This window comes from Cebus imitator, unplaced genomic scaffold (assembly GCF_001604975.1).
Source record: "Cebus imitator isolate Cc_AM_T3 unplaced genomic scaffold, Cebus_imitator-1.0 Scaffold10, whole genome shotgun sequence".
NCBI classification, from domain to species: Eukaryota; Metazoa; Chordata; class Mammalia; order Primates; family Cebidae; genus Cebus; species Cebus imitator.
The window spans coordinates 2,335,595-2,347,372 of NW_016107325.1; the positions used below are offsets into that span (position 1 = coordinate 2,335,595).

General features: G+C 46.3%; 1 pseudogene across 1 annotated transcript; it reads left to right on the plus strand.

Annotated features, from left to right (window-relative positions):
- The first annotated feature begins 9,352 nt into the window (after positions 1 to 9,352).
- On the plus strand, positions 9,353 to 11,136 carry LOC108317099 (annotated as a pseudogene). Its single transcript, XR_001830600.2, has one exon. The product of XR_001830600.2 is annotated as an inositol-3-phosphate synthase 1-like (transcript).
- The last annotated feature ends 642 nt before the right edge of the window (positions 11,137 to 11,778 follow it).

The following is an 11,778-nucleotide window of genomic DNA, read 5'->3' on the forward strand; positions in this document are numbered from 1 at the left end:
GGATAAAACAATAAAAGTAAAGGAAATTAAATTTATTAAAAAATCTTGCGATGTCCAAAAAAATGTATTGACTTCAGCTGCCTGTTTGGATGCCTTCCTTAAGTCACCACACCAGTAAGAGTACATATCCTAGACTGATCCCAGCAGTAGCTGCAAAAGCTTAAAGGCAAAAGAGATACTAAAGGGAAGGAGAAGGTGGCCCAGAAGGGATTTGTAAATTCCCAAAGAGGTCTCCACCATGTTGTTTTTACTGAGTCCTTCCTATCAAATACTGGGTATTTTCTGTGCCATTATCTTACACATCTTTACCTTATCTCTGTGGAGAAGAGATTGAGGGCTCCATTTTACAGATTACTGGATAAAGGCTTTAGGTAGTGAGACACTTGCGCAAGGGTTTTGAAGCCTCAGCTATTCCAGTATATGTGGCCAGGGATAGATGTGGATATGTCACAAAGCTTGCTGGCCAGGTGCAGTGGCTCACACCTGTAACCCCAGCACCTTGGAACGCTGAGGCTGCTGGATCACCTGAGGTTGGGAGTTCATGTCGGTCGGGTGCCTAACCAACATGGAGAAACCTGTCTCTACTAAATATACAAAAAAAAAAAAAAATTAAAAATAGCTGGGCATGGTGGCACATGCCTGTAATCCCAGCTACTCGGGAGGCTGAGGCAGGAGAATCGCTTGAACCCGGGAGGCCGAGGTTGCAGTGAGCCGAGATCGCACCATTGCACTCCAGCCTGGGCAACAAGAGCGAAACTCCATCTCAAAAACAAAACAAAACAAACTTGTCCTCAGTTGCACTCGTTCTTTCTAAAGCCCTGAACCTGACTTTACTAATAACATTTTCTTCCTTCATTTGGAGAACCCACCAAACTGTATAAATGTAACTCCCCCAAACCTAGATGCATGTCTGTATGGGAGTCAAAGGCTGTGATAACAAGCTATCTTGAGCAAGTCAACCTCAACTTTTCCCCTCGGGGTGTGGAGAATGGCAGGAACGCAAGGATCTCTGGCCAGCTTCATGGTGGCGGGACCTTCCCGCGTTTCCCCTGGATGTCCTTCCTGTAAACTTAGCATTTAACGATCCTACTACACTGGCTCAACTCACGGAGATGCTTGGTGGGCAATGCAGACGATATTTTTAAAGCTCTGGTTTTTCTATTAATTGCAAAGTTACCCCTAGTCTGCAGGAAATGAAATGCCAAAAAGAAGGGGAGTGGATCCCTTCCAGACCTTCACAACTCTTAGATTATACTAAACCAGGAGGAAAAACCTCTTTAGCATATGAAAGGCAAGGCAATTGTATTACTAAGCCTCACTCCGCCGCCTCCAGACTTTTCTCAGCCAGAGAACAAAGGGCAAAAAGCAAACACCACTTCATACCCCTATTCACTGGAGGTTAAAAGAGACCTCCCACTATACAAAAGTGCTTCCAAAGGTCAGTTTGGGAGTGTATTGAGGAGGAGGGCACTGGCTGGGGAACAAAATGTTTACCATCACCCTCAGGCGAGCTGCTGCTGTTTTCCTTTCAGCACGTGCATGGGGTCCATCAGTCAGAATTGGACATTTTCATCCCTGATTAGCTGCTGGTGGTCAAATTATACTTCCTTGGCCCTCTGAGGTCTTTTTCTGATTTCTCGATTCCAGTCGAACTAAGAAAGTGGGGCCACCCTGAGCCAGGACAACTCCCAGGGCCATTAAGTCAACAGATACTGATTGAGCGCCCCCTGTGCATCCAGCACTGTAGTAGGCGCTGAAAGGATGTAACAATGCACACAGCCCATACGGTTGTTTTTATAGCTTGCATTCAATTGGGAAGACTGACATTGAATGATGAGAAACACACTTCATTATTTAAACACAACTGTGATAAATGTTTCAAGGAGCATGGTGTGCAAAGAGAGCTTAACAGGAGAGCTGCTAACCTGGGCTGTGAGAGAGGGGGCTTTTTTGAGGAAGCAAAAGAGTAGGAGTTAGCTATGTGCCAGGGCAGTTGAGATCATGCTGGGTATAGGGGTGGGCAGCAGGCAAAAAGGCCCCGAGTTGGAAAAAATATAGCCTGGCACAGGAACTGGAAAGAGACTAATGTGGCTGGCCTCCACGGGCCAAGGCAGAATGGGGCTGGAGACGAGGCAGCGGGGGAACTTCCGCAGGGTTTTGTACTCCATGGGCTTTCGCATTCTGTCTCTAAAGCAATGGGGAGCTAGTTATTGGCTTTAATGAGGGAGTGACTTATGAGGTTTGCAGTGTAAAGGAAGAGTTTTAGGGGGCCAGAAATTTACCTTGACATAGTAAGTGATATCAAAAGATGAGAAGGTAAGTTCTCAAATTTTAAAAAATTTTGCTTGGGGACCTTGTTAAAATGCAGATTTCTGGCCAGGTGCGGTGGCTCACGCCTATAATCCCAGCACTTTGGGAGGCCAAGGCGGGTGGATCACAAGGTCAAGAGATCGAGACCATCCTGGTCAACAAGGTGAAACCCTGTCTCTACTAAAAATACAAAAATTAGCTGGGCATGGTGGCACGCGCCTGTAGTCCCAGCTACTTGGGAGGCTGAGGCAGGAAAATTGCTTGAACCCAGGAGGCGGAGGTTGTGGTGAGCCGAGATCGAGCCATTGCACTCCAGCCTGGGTAACAAGAGTGAAACTCTGTCTCAAAATAAAATAAAATAAATAAAATGCAGATTTCTGATTTAGTGGGTCTCAGGTAAAGCCTGAGATTATGCATTTTTTAAGAAGCTTCCAGGCTGGGCACAGTGGCTCACACCTATAATCCCAGCACTTTAGGAGGCCGAGGCAAGCGGATCACAAGGTCAGGAGTTCCAGACCAGCCTAACCAACATGGTGAAAACCCATCTCTACTAAAGATATAAAAAAATTAGCTGAGCGTGGTGGCTCGTGCCTGTAATCCCAGTTACTTGGGAAGCTGAGGCAGGAGAATCCCTTGAACCCAGGAGGCGGAGGTTGCAGTGAGCCGAGATCGTGCCATTGCAATCCAGCCTGGGCAAGAGGGTGAGACTCCGTCTCAAACAAACCAAAAAAAAGGCATCCATGTGTTGTGCTGCAGGTCCACACCACAAACACTTGAATCACAAAATTTTAGGTCAGGGTTGCAATGGAGATGAAGAAAAGCAGATAAAATTGAGAGTTATTATGTAGGAAGTGAGTGAAAATATCAAGATATCTTGCAGGTCTCTAACTTGGGTAACTGAGTGGAAGGGGGTGGTATTCACTGAGACACAGGATTCACCAAAGAAGAAAGAGCAAGTTTGGGTGGGAGGTGAAAAACTCAGTTTTGGATACGCTGACTTTGATGTGTCTTAGGAATATCCAAGGAGGCACTGGTACATATGGATCTGAAGCTCAAGGCAGAGGAGGAAGCTGGAGATACAAATTTAGGAGTCATCAGTATGTAAATGGTAATTAAAACTATAAAAATGGATACTATCAGCCTAGGAAGCATACAGCAGGGGTTAAAAACTCAAATTTGGCCTGTTGGCCATCTGTTGGCCTTTTTAAAAATACCTTGGAAAGAGAAAAGGACCGAGCAAGAATTTAACAACTCAGTGGGATGAGGATGTCAGCAAAGAAATCTAAGAAGATACCAAGTTGGAAGAAAAACCACGTCAATATCCAAGATTTGTTTCCTTTCTTTCTTGCTAACAGGACTGGTTTTAGACTTGAAGATGGCTTTAGATCCAGGAAAGTAGATCCTTCCTGAAGCCTCAATAGCTGAGTCACAGTTATTTAAACCATACATGATCATCTCATTCCACTTTATCTGAAATTCGTTCAACAGTGGGCTCTGACCAAATTCTGACCAATGAGACGAATAAAGGAAGTAGGCTTGGATGAGTGAAGATTCAAGGAAGGCATTTTTCTTTCCTATACAAAGAACAAGCAAAGAGCTTCACGGTGCCACTGCCTGCATGCACCACCACCCAAGCCCTTTTCTTCCAGCTTTGAACTCAACCACAATGTCAGACATCCTAGGACTGAGAGGAGATAAGATAAGGGTGAAAACTCAACAGCTAAAGGTGGTGGAGTAAAAAACTAGAGTACCTGTGTTGACACAGCTGAGCTGCTGACTTGCTCTGAACTACCTCTCTTGAGTCCTTGCTGTTAAGTGAGATGGAAAATGCCTATGCTGCCTTAGCTACTGGTAGATGGTTCTGTCACTTGCAGCTGAATGTATTTCTTATGTTAATTAGTGTATGTCATATCCTGACATTGAATAGTGTAGTTCTGGAGCTAGACAGACACGGTTCAGATAGACAGTGTTTCACTTTGCTCACTTTTTTTGTGTTTCCTTAGTTTCTTCACCTGTAAAATGAAGATACTCATAGTATCTCTCTCAAGAACTCTCATATACTGTTGATGGGAGTGTAAATTAGTAAAGCTACTTTGAAAAGTAATTTGGCCAAATTTCCTAAAACTGAAAATATATATAGCCTGAGGCAATTCTACTTCTAGGTAAATCTTAGAGAGACTCTTACACAATGCATGGAGAGATGTGTGCAAGATTATTCATTGGCGTATTTTTTTTTTTTTTTTTGTATTAGGAAAGAATTAGAAACAGTCTAGATATCCATCAGGAGAAAAATACCTAAGTAAGGTACAGTATATAGATGTGATCACATATAATGGAGCAGCTTAAACAGATGAACTAGCTCTCTCTATATATATCAACGTGGATGAATCTCAGAAACATAATGCTGAGTAAAAAAAGCAAATTGCAGAGTGAGACATACAGTATGATTCATTTATATACAGTTTAAAAGCAGACACTATACTACATATTTTTACGGATCTGTAAGTCTATGGAAAGTAGATTGGAAAGACACACATTAGATACACTTGGGGATGAAGGATAAAGAAGATAAGAAAAAATAGGGGTCATGTCTAGACAGATGATTATATCATGCACATAACAGAAAAGAATGACTGATTGAATCAATTCAGCTCTGAGCCTCTGCAGCTCAACCTTAGATACAAAATAAAACAAAACAAAACATGATAGTATTGCTCTTCCAGGATTAAGTGACATAATAGCCCAATGTCTGGCACACAGTGAAGTTTTAACAAATGGTGGTCATCATTATTACTATGCTTGCCTGCTGTGCTCTGCCTTTTTGGTTTCCATAGGCTCTTTCTAATACGATAATCTTAGAAAGAAGGGGGAGTGTGGTTGGGTACTTATCTATGCACCTAAATTTCCAGTTCTCATTTATTAGCTTGAGGGTTATAAAAGCAAAAGGCTTGGTCTGGGGCCAGGTATTGATGTACATTGAGGCCACTCTAGTGGGTTAAAAAAATTGCTACCGGGCACACACACAATGGGAGCCCACATCAATTCAGCAAATAACCACAAGAAGGGAAGCACCTTGCTAGCATAAGTCCTTGCATTTTGCATAAGTAGCTTGTATTAATCAGGACTAGATTGGGCAAAAAGGGAAATTTATTGGTGAACATATGAATTTGGAAGCTCAGGAAAAATAACTGCCTTCAATTTTCTAAACTAAATTGAGGAATTCTCATTGCTTTGCACCTAATTCTGCTGTTTGCACAGCAGAGTTCTGTTGCTTGCAGTCTCACTCCCAGGTACCATTTCTGAATCAGTTACGCAAGAAACCAAAAGAAGCTTTGACTCACCTAGATGGAAAAAGGAATTTACTAGAAGGACACTTTATAGCTCACAGAATTAAAGGAAACACTGATAAGCCAGGTCTTGGGAAGAAAGAGGATCAGGAAGCTATCAAATCTTAGTCAGAAATATACATGCCTTCTTTCCTTAGATCATGCCATGGGAATAAACTCATTTCACCCACCTAGAGTCCCTCCGTCATTATCCCTGGAGAGTCTAATTGGCTTGGTTTAGTAGAGGGCCCTGTGTTTGACTTTCTTATTAAGACTGCCTAGACCAGCGGATCACCTGAGATCCGGAGTTCCAGACCAGCCTGGCCAAAATGGTGAAACCCCATCTTTACTAAGAATACAAAAATTCAGTGGGTGCAGTGGTGGGCACCTGTAATCCCAGCTACTGGAGAGGCTGAGGCAGGAGAATTGCTTGAACCCGGGAGGTGAAGGTGCTAATGAGCAAAAATTGTGCCCCTGTACTCCAGCCTGGGTGACAGAGTCTCACTCTGTCTCCACCAAAAAAAAAAAAAAAAAAAAAAAAAAAAAGGTGGGGGCTAAGCACAGTGGCTCATGCCTGTAATCCTAGCACTTTGGGAGGCCGAGGCAGGCAGATCACCTGAGGTCAGCAGTTCAAGATCAGCCTGGCCAACATGGTGAAACTCTGTCTCTGCTAAAAACACAAAAAATTGGCTGGACATGGTGGCGGACGCCTGTAATCCCAGCTACCCGGGAGGCTGAGGCAAGAGAATTGCTTGAACCCTGGAGGTGGACGTTGCAGTGAGCCAAGATCACACCACTGTACTCCGGCCTGGGTGACAAGAGCAAAACTCTGTTTCAAAAAAAAAAAAAAAAAGACTTCCAGAATTGGAAAGCTGCTTCCAAAATAAGGGGTGAGGATGCTGGTTGTCTTGGTTGACTTGGACGCCAACTATAAGAAAATACCATAGACTGATGGTTTAAATAACAGAGACCGTTTACACAGTTCTGGAGGTTGGAAGACCAAGATCAGGGTGCTGGCATGTCTGCGTTCTGGTAAGGGCTCACTCTTGGCTCGCAGAAAGCTGTCATCTCGCTGTGTCCTCACATGGCAGAGACAGCGCTTTGGTAACTTTTCTTCTTTTTATAAGGGCATTAATCCCATCAAGAGGACTCTATTCTGGTGACCTTATGTAAATCTGATTATCTCCCAAGGGCCTTATCTCCATATACTGTCACATTTCGGGGTTAGGGTTTCAACATGTGAACTTTGAGAGGACACAGTTTAATCCACAGCACTGGCCTAGAGAAAACATTAGCTGTCTATTACATGGCTAAACGTAGTCTGCATCTTATCAGAGAGTTCCAAAGGTCACAGACTGAAAGATACAGTTTCACTATCAGCCTGCTTAGTGACGGGGAACTTTCACAATTCTATCTCTTCCCTCTTTCACGCTTGCAAAATAGTGTTTGAGACACATTCTTTTTTTTTTTTTTTGAGATGAAGTCTGGCTCTGTCACCCAGGCTGGAGTGCAGTGGCTCGATCTTGGTCAACTGCAACCTCTGCCTTCTGGGTCCAGCGATTCTCCTATCTCAGCCTCCTGAGTAGCTGGAATTACAGGCGTGCACCACCATGCCCAGATAATTTTTGTATTTTTAGTAGAGATGGGGTTTCGCCATGTTGGCCAGGCTGCTCTCAAACTCCTGACCTCAGGTGATCCACCTGCCTTGGCTTCCCAAAGTGCTAGGACTACAGGCATGAGCCATTGAGCCTGACCCCTCACTCTTTTTTCATGACTGAACCTGCTCCCCTGGCCCAGGGTGGGCATTTGTCCCAGGTAAAGCCAATAATTGTGCCTTTGTCCCATCAGGGTGAGATTAACTCTGCTTGGAATTCAAACTGTGAGTGGAAACCCAGAGGTGAAAGGCCGTTTAGTTATCCAATGATAGTGCCATGAACTGAAAAAAGCACCAAGAGCTGTGACTAAGTTCTTCACAACTGAACTGCTGTTATTTCTGTCTTACTAACCCGTTTTTGCAGCTCTCCTGATTTGTGAGCCAGCCCAGAGGCCTTCCAATTAATCTTGTTTGCTTGCGTAGGTTACAATCAAAGAGCCTTAGTGAGTTAAGCTACCTCAAAGTTTGCTTTGAAATTAAATAAGACAATACATGAGAGGCAATTAGCATATTACAGGGGATAAAATAAATGCTCAATAAACATTAGCTAGTATTATTACTATAAGTCAGCTTCCTACTTGGATTCTACATGGTTATGCAAATAAATCCCTGCTTATTACTGAGAAGTCAGCTATAGGGTGTTGCTCATGTGAGAAGCAGCCTGCCTGTGAACTGAAGCCTACACATCAGTGTCTACTCTTATGCCGTTAGTCAGGGTAAGAATCAGAGGTGGAAATTCTACTCACTAGGTTGAGTTGGGGAGGCAGAGTTTGACTTTGAAGCCACCAATTATTTTCTCTAATTGGTGTCTTAATACATACCATAGCTCTCTTCTGATTGACAGATACATGAAACTGCTATTGTTTCTCAATTTTGGGTTCTCTAAAAGCAGCCTGCTCTTTTTTTTTTTTTTTTTTTTTTTTTTTTGAGATGGAATCTCACTCTGTCACCCAGGCTGGAGTACAGTGCCATGATCTTGGCTCACTGCAACCTCTGCTTCCTGGGTTCAAACAATTCTCCTGCTTCGACCTCCTGAGTAGCTGGGACTACAGGCATGTGCCACCATGCCCAGCTAATTTTTGTATTTTTAGTAGAGATGGGTTTCATCATATTGGCCAGGATGGTCTCAAACTTCTGATCTCTTGATCTGCCTGCCTCAGCCTCCGAAAGTGCTGGGATTACAGGCCTGAACCACCGCACCTGGCCTTGTGAGAGTATTTTCTAAACTGTTATGCACCAGATACATTTTTGGCCATGTTTTCTCCAAAACTGCATCATAGCTTCAAAATTCAAATTTCAGCTAAAACTACAGTTGAAGTCAGTAGGAGTGGAAGTCCTGACCTCTTGATCTGCCTGCCTCAGCTTCCCAAAGTGCTGGGATTACAGGTGTGAGCCACGGTGCCCAGCCAGACTGCTCTTTGAAAAGCCAGAATCCTCAATGTTAATTTCACGTGTGTTGCATATGGTAAATCAATCCATCTCCAGTAGGCTGAATGGCTCCCAAGTATGTCAGGTTATAACCTCTGGAACCTGTAAGTGTTCATTTATAAGGATAAAGAGTTTCTGCATTTAAGAGTTTTGATTAAAGATCTTGAGATGGGGAGATATGAATTACATTAAGGGTGGACCTTAAATGGAATTGCAAGTGCCTTTATAGGAGGAAGGGAGGAGGAGGGAAATTTTATCCATACAGAGAGATAATGTGAAGACGGAGGAGAATTGGGGTGACATGGCCACAAGTCAAGGAATACTGCCACCACCAGAAACTGGAAGAGTCAAGGCCTCGAGCCTGTAGAGGGAGCACGGTCCTGCCAACACCCAGACTTCTGCCTTGTGAAACTGACTTTGGAGTTCTGGCCTCCAGAACTGTGAGAGAATAAATTCCTGTTGTTTGAAACCACCAGGTTTGTGGTAATTTGTTATCATAGCAGCTACAGAAAACCAGTATGTGGTCCTAAATACCTTTGTCAAATGTATTGAAAATCTCCCTGATCAATTGTTTTAAAAGACTGAAGCTTGGTCCGCTGCCGCTGCCTGAGCCGACTCCGCGCCGCCGGCTGCGATGGAGGCCGCCGCCCAGTTCTTCGTCTAGAGCCCGGACGTGGTCTACGGCCCCGAGGCTATTGAGGCGCAATACGAGTACCGGACAACGCGCGTCAGCCGCGAGGGCGGCGTCCTCAAGGTGCACCCCACGACCATGCGCTTCACCTTCCGGACCGCCCGGCAGGTGTCCCGGCTCGGGGTCATGCTTGTCGGCTGGGACGGGAACAACGGCTCCACGCTCACCGCCGCGGTGCTGGCCAACCGACTGCGTCTGTCCTGGCCCACGCGCAGCGGCCGCAAGGAGGCCAACTACTACGGCTCGCTGGCTCAGGTGGGCACCGTGAGCCTGGGCTTGGACGCCGAGGGCCAGGAGGTGTTTGTGCCCTTCAGTGCACTGCTGCCCATGGTGGCGCCCAACGACCTCGTGTTTGATGGCTGGGACATCTCGTCGCTGAACCTCGCCGAGGCGATGCGGCGCGCGAAGGTGCTGGATTGGGAGCTGCAGGAGCAACTGTGGGCACACATGGAAGCCCTTCGGCCTCGGCCTTCTGTCTACATCCCCGAGTTCATCGCGGCCAACCAGAGCACGCGCGCGGACAACCTCATCCCGGGCTCGCGCGCGCAGCAGCTGGAGCAGATCCGCAAGGACATCCGAGACTTCTGGTCTAGACAGTCATCGTGCTGTGGACGGCCAACACAGAGCGCTTCTGTGAGGTGGTTCCAGGACTCAACGACACGGCCTGGAACCTGCTGCGCACCATTGAGCTTGGCCTGAAGGTGTCTCCCTCCACACTCTTCGCTTCGTCGCCAGCATCCTGGAGGGCTGTGCCTTCCTCAATGGGTCCCCGCAGAACACCCTGGTGCCCGGAGCTCTTGAGCTCGCGTGTCAGCGCCGGGTTTTCGTGGGCGGAGATGACTTCAAGTCTGGCCAGACCAAAGTCAAGTCCGTGCTCGTGGACTTCCTCATCAGCTCTGGCCTCAAGACCATGTCCATCGTGAGTTACAACCACCCGGGCAACAATGACTGGCAGAACCTGTCGGCACTGTTGCAGTTCCACTCTAAGAAGGTGTCCAAGAGCAACGTAGTGGACAACATGGTGCAGAGCAACCCAGGGCTCTATACGCCGGGCGAGGAGCCCGACCACTGCGTGGTCATCAAGTATGTGCCGTACGTGGGCGACAGCAAGCGCGAGCTGGGAGTATACGTCGGAGCTAATGCTGGGCGGGACCAACACACTGGTGCTGCACAACACATGCGAGGACTCCCTGCTGGCCGCACCCATCGTGCTAGACCTGGCGCTGCTGACCGAGCTGTGCCAGCGCGTGAGCTTCTGCACTGACGCCGACCCTGAGCTGCAGACCTTCCACCCTATGCTGTCCCTGCTCAGCTTCCTCTTCAAGGCGCCGCTGGTGGCGCCGGGCAGCCCGGTGATCAGTGCGCTTTTCCGCCAGCGCGACTGCATCGAGAACATTCTCAGGGCCTGCGTGGGGCTCCCGCCACAGAACCACATGCTCCTGGAGCACAAGATGGAGCGCCCAGGGCCCAGCCTCAAGCAAGTTGGACCCCTGGCTGCCACCTGCCCTGTGTCAAACAAGAAAGGACCGGTACCTGCTTCCACCAGCGGCTGCACCGGTGATGCCAATGGGCACCTACAAGTGGAGGAACCCCAGATGCCCACCACCTGAGGCTCCTGTCACACAGCTTCCCAGCCCTTCATCCCCGCTGTCCCTCAGGACCCCACCTTTCCAGGCTGCTCCAAAGACAATAAAGCCGCTGCCACTCTCAAAAAAAAAAAAAAAAAAAAAAGGCTGAAGCTTAATTTTATTTATATAGATCATTTTGCCCTTTCCTACCATGCTAATGTTCCAAAAAGCTGTGAAGAGCTGTTTCTGCACAGATACACCTCCTCCTGTGGTGTGGCTCACGACTGTCCCTAGCTGAATCATCCTGCTGTAATGCACCCAGATTCATATGCTTCTCATGTGGTTCTCATGGTCACTGGATCTGAGCTGGAATCCCCAAGCCCTTGGGCCCTTTCTGAAGGAGGAATGAAAGAGTATGGCTGGCTAAAGACATCAACTGCCTTCTCATTCCCACCTTCTCTAGGCACAAGCTCTCAATAGCCATCATCCATTCATTCTCTCCTCTTGGGTTGGGTGAAGTGAGGTCAAACTTCTTAGGAGATAAATAAGGACATTGCTAAAGTTTTCTTCCCGTTTCCAGTTCTCTCTCCCTATGTTGATTGTTCCTTTTACTTTTCCTAATACTTTAAAATGTTATACAAATATTTATAGAAAATATCTAGATATGGCAGAATGTATAGAAAATTGTGCAAATTTCTTTCTCCAAAGCTTTTCATTTTACTCCCCTCCATGTATTTAACCAGTATTAAAACTTTGATATTTTCTTCTAGAGATTTCTTTAAATTCACATGCACTTCATTG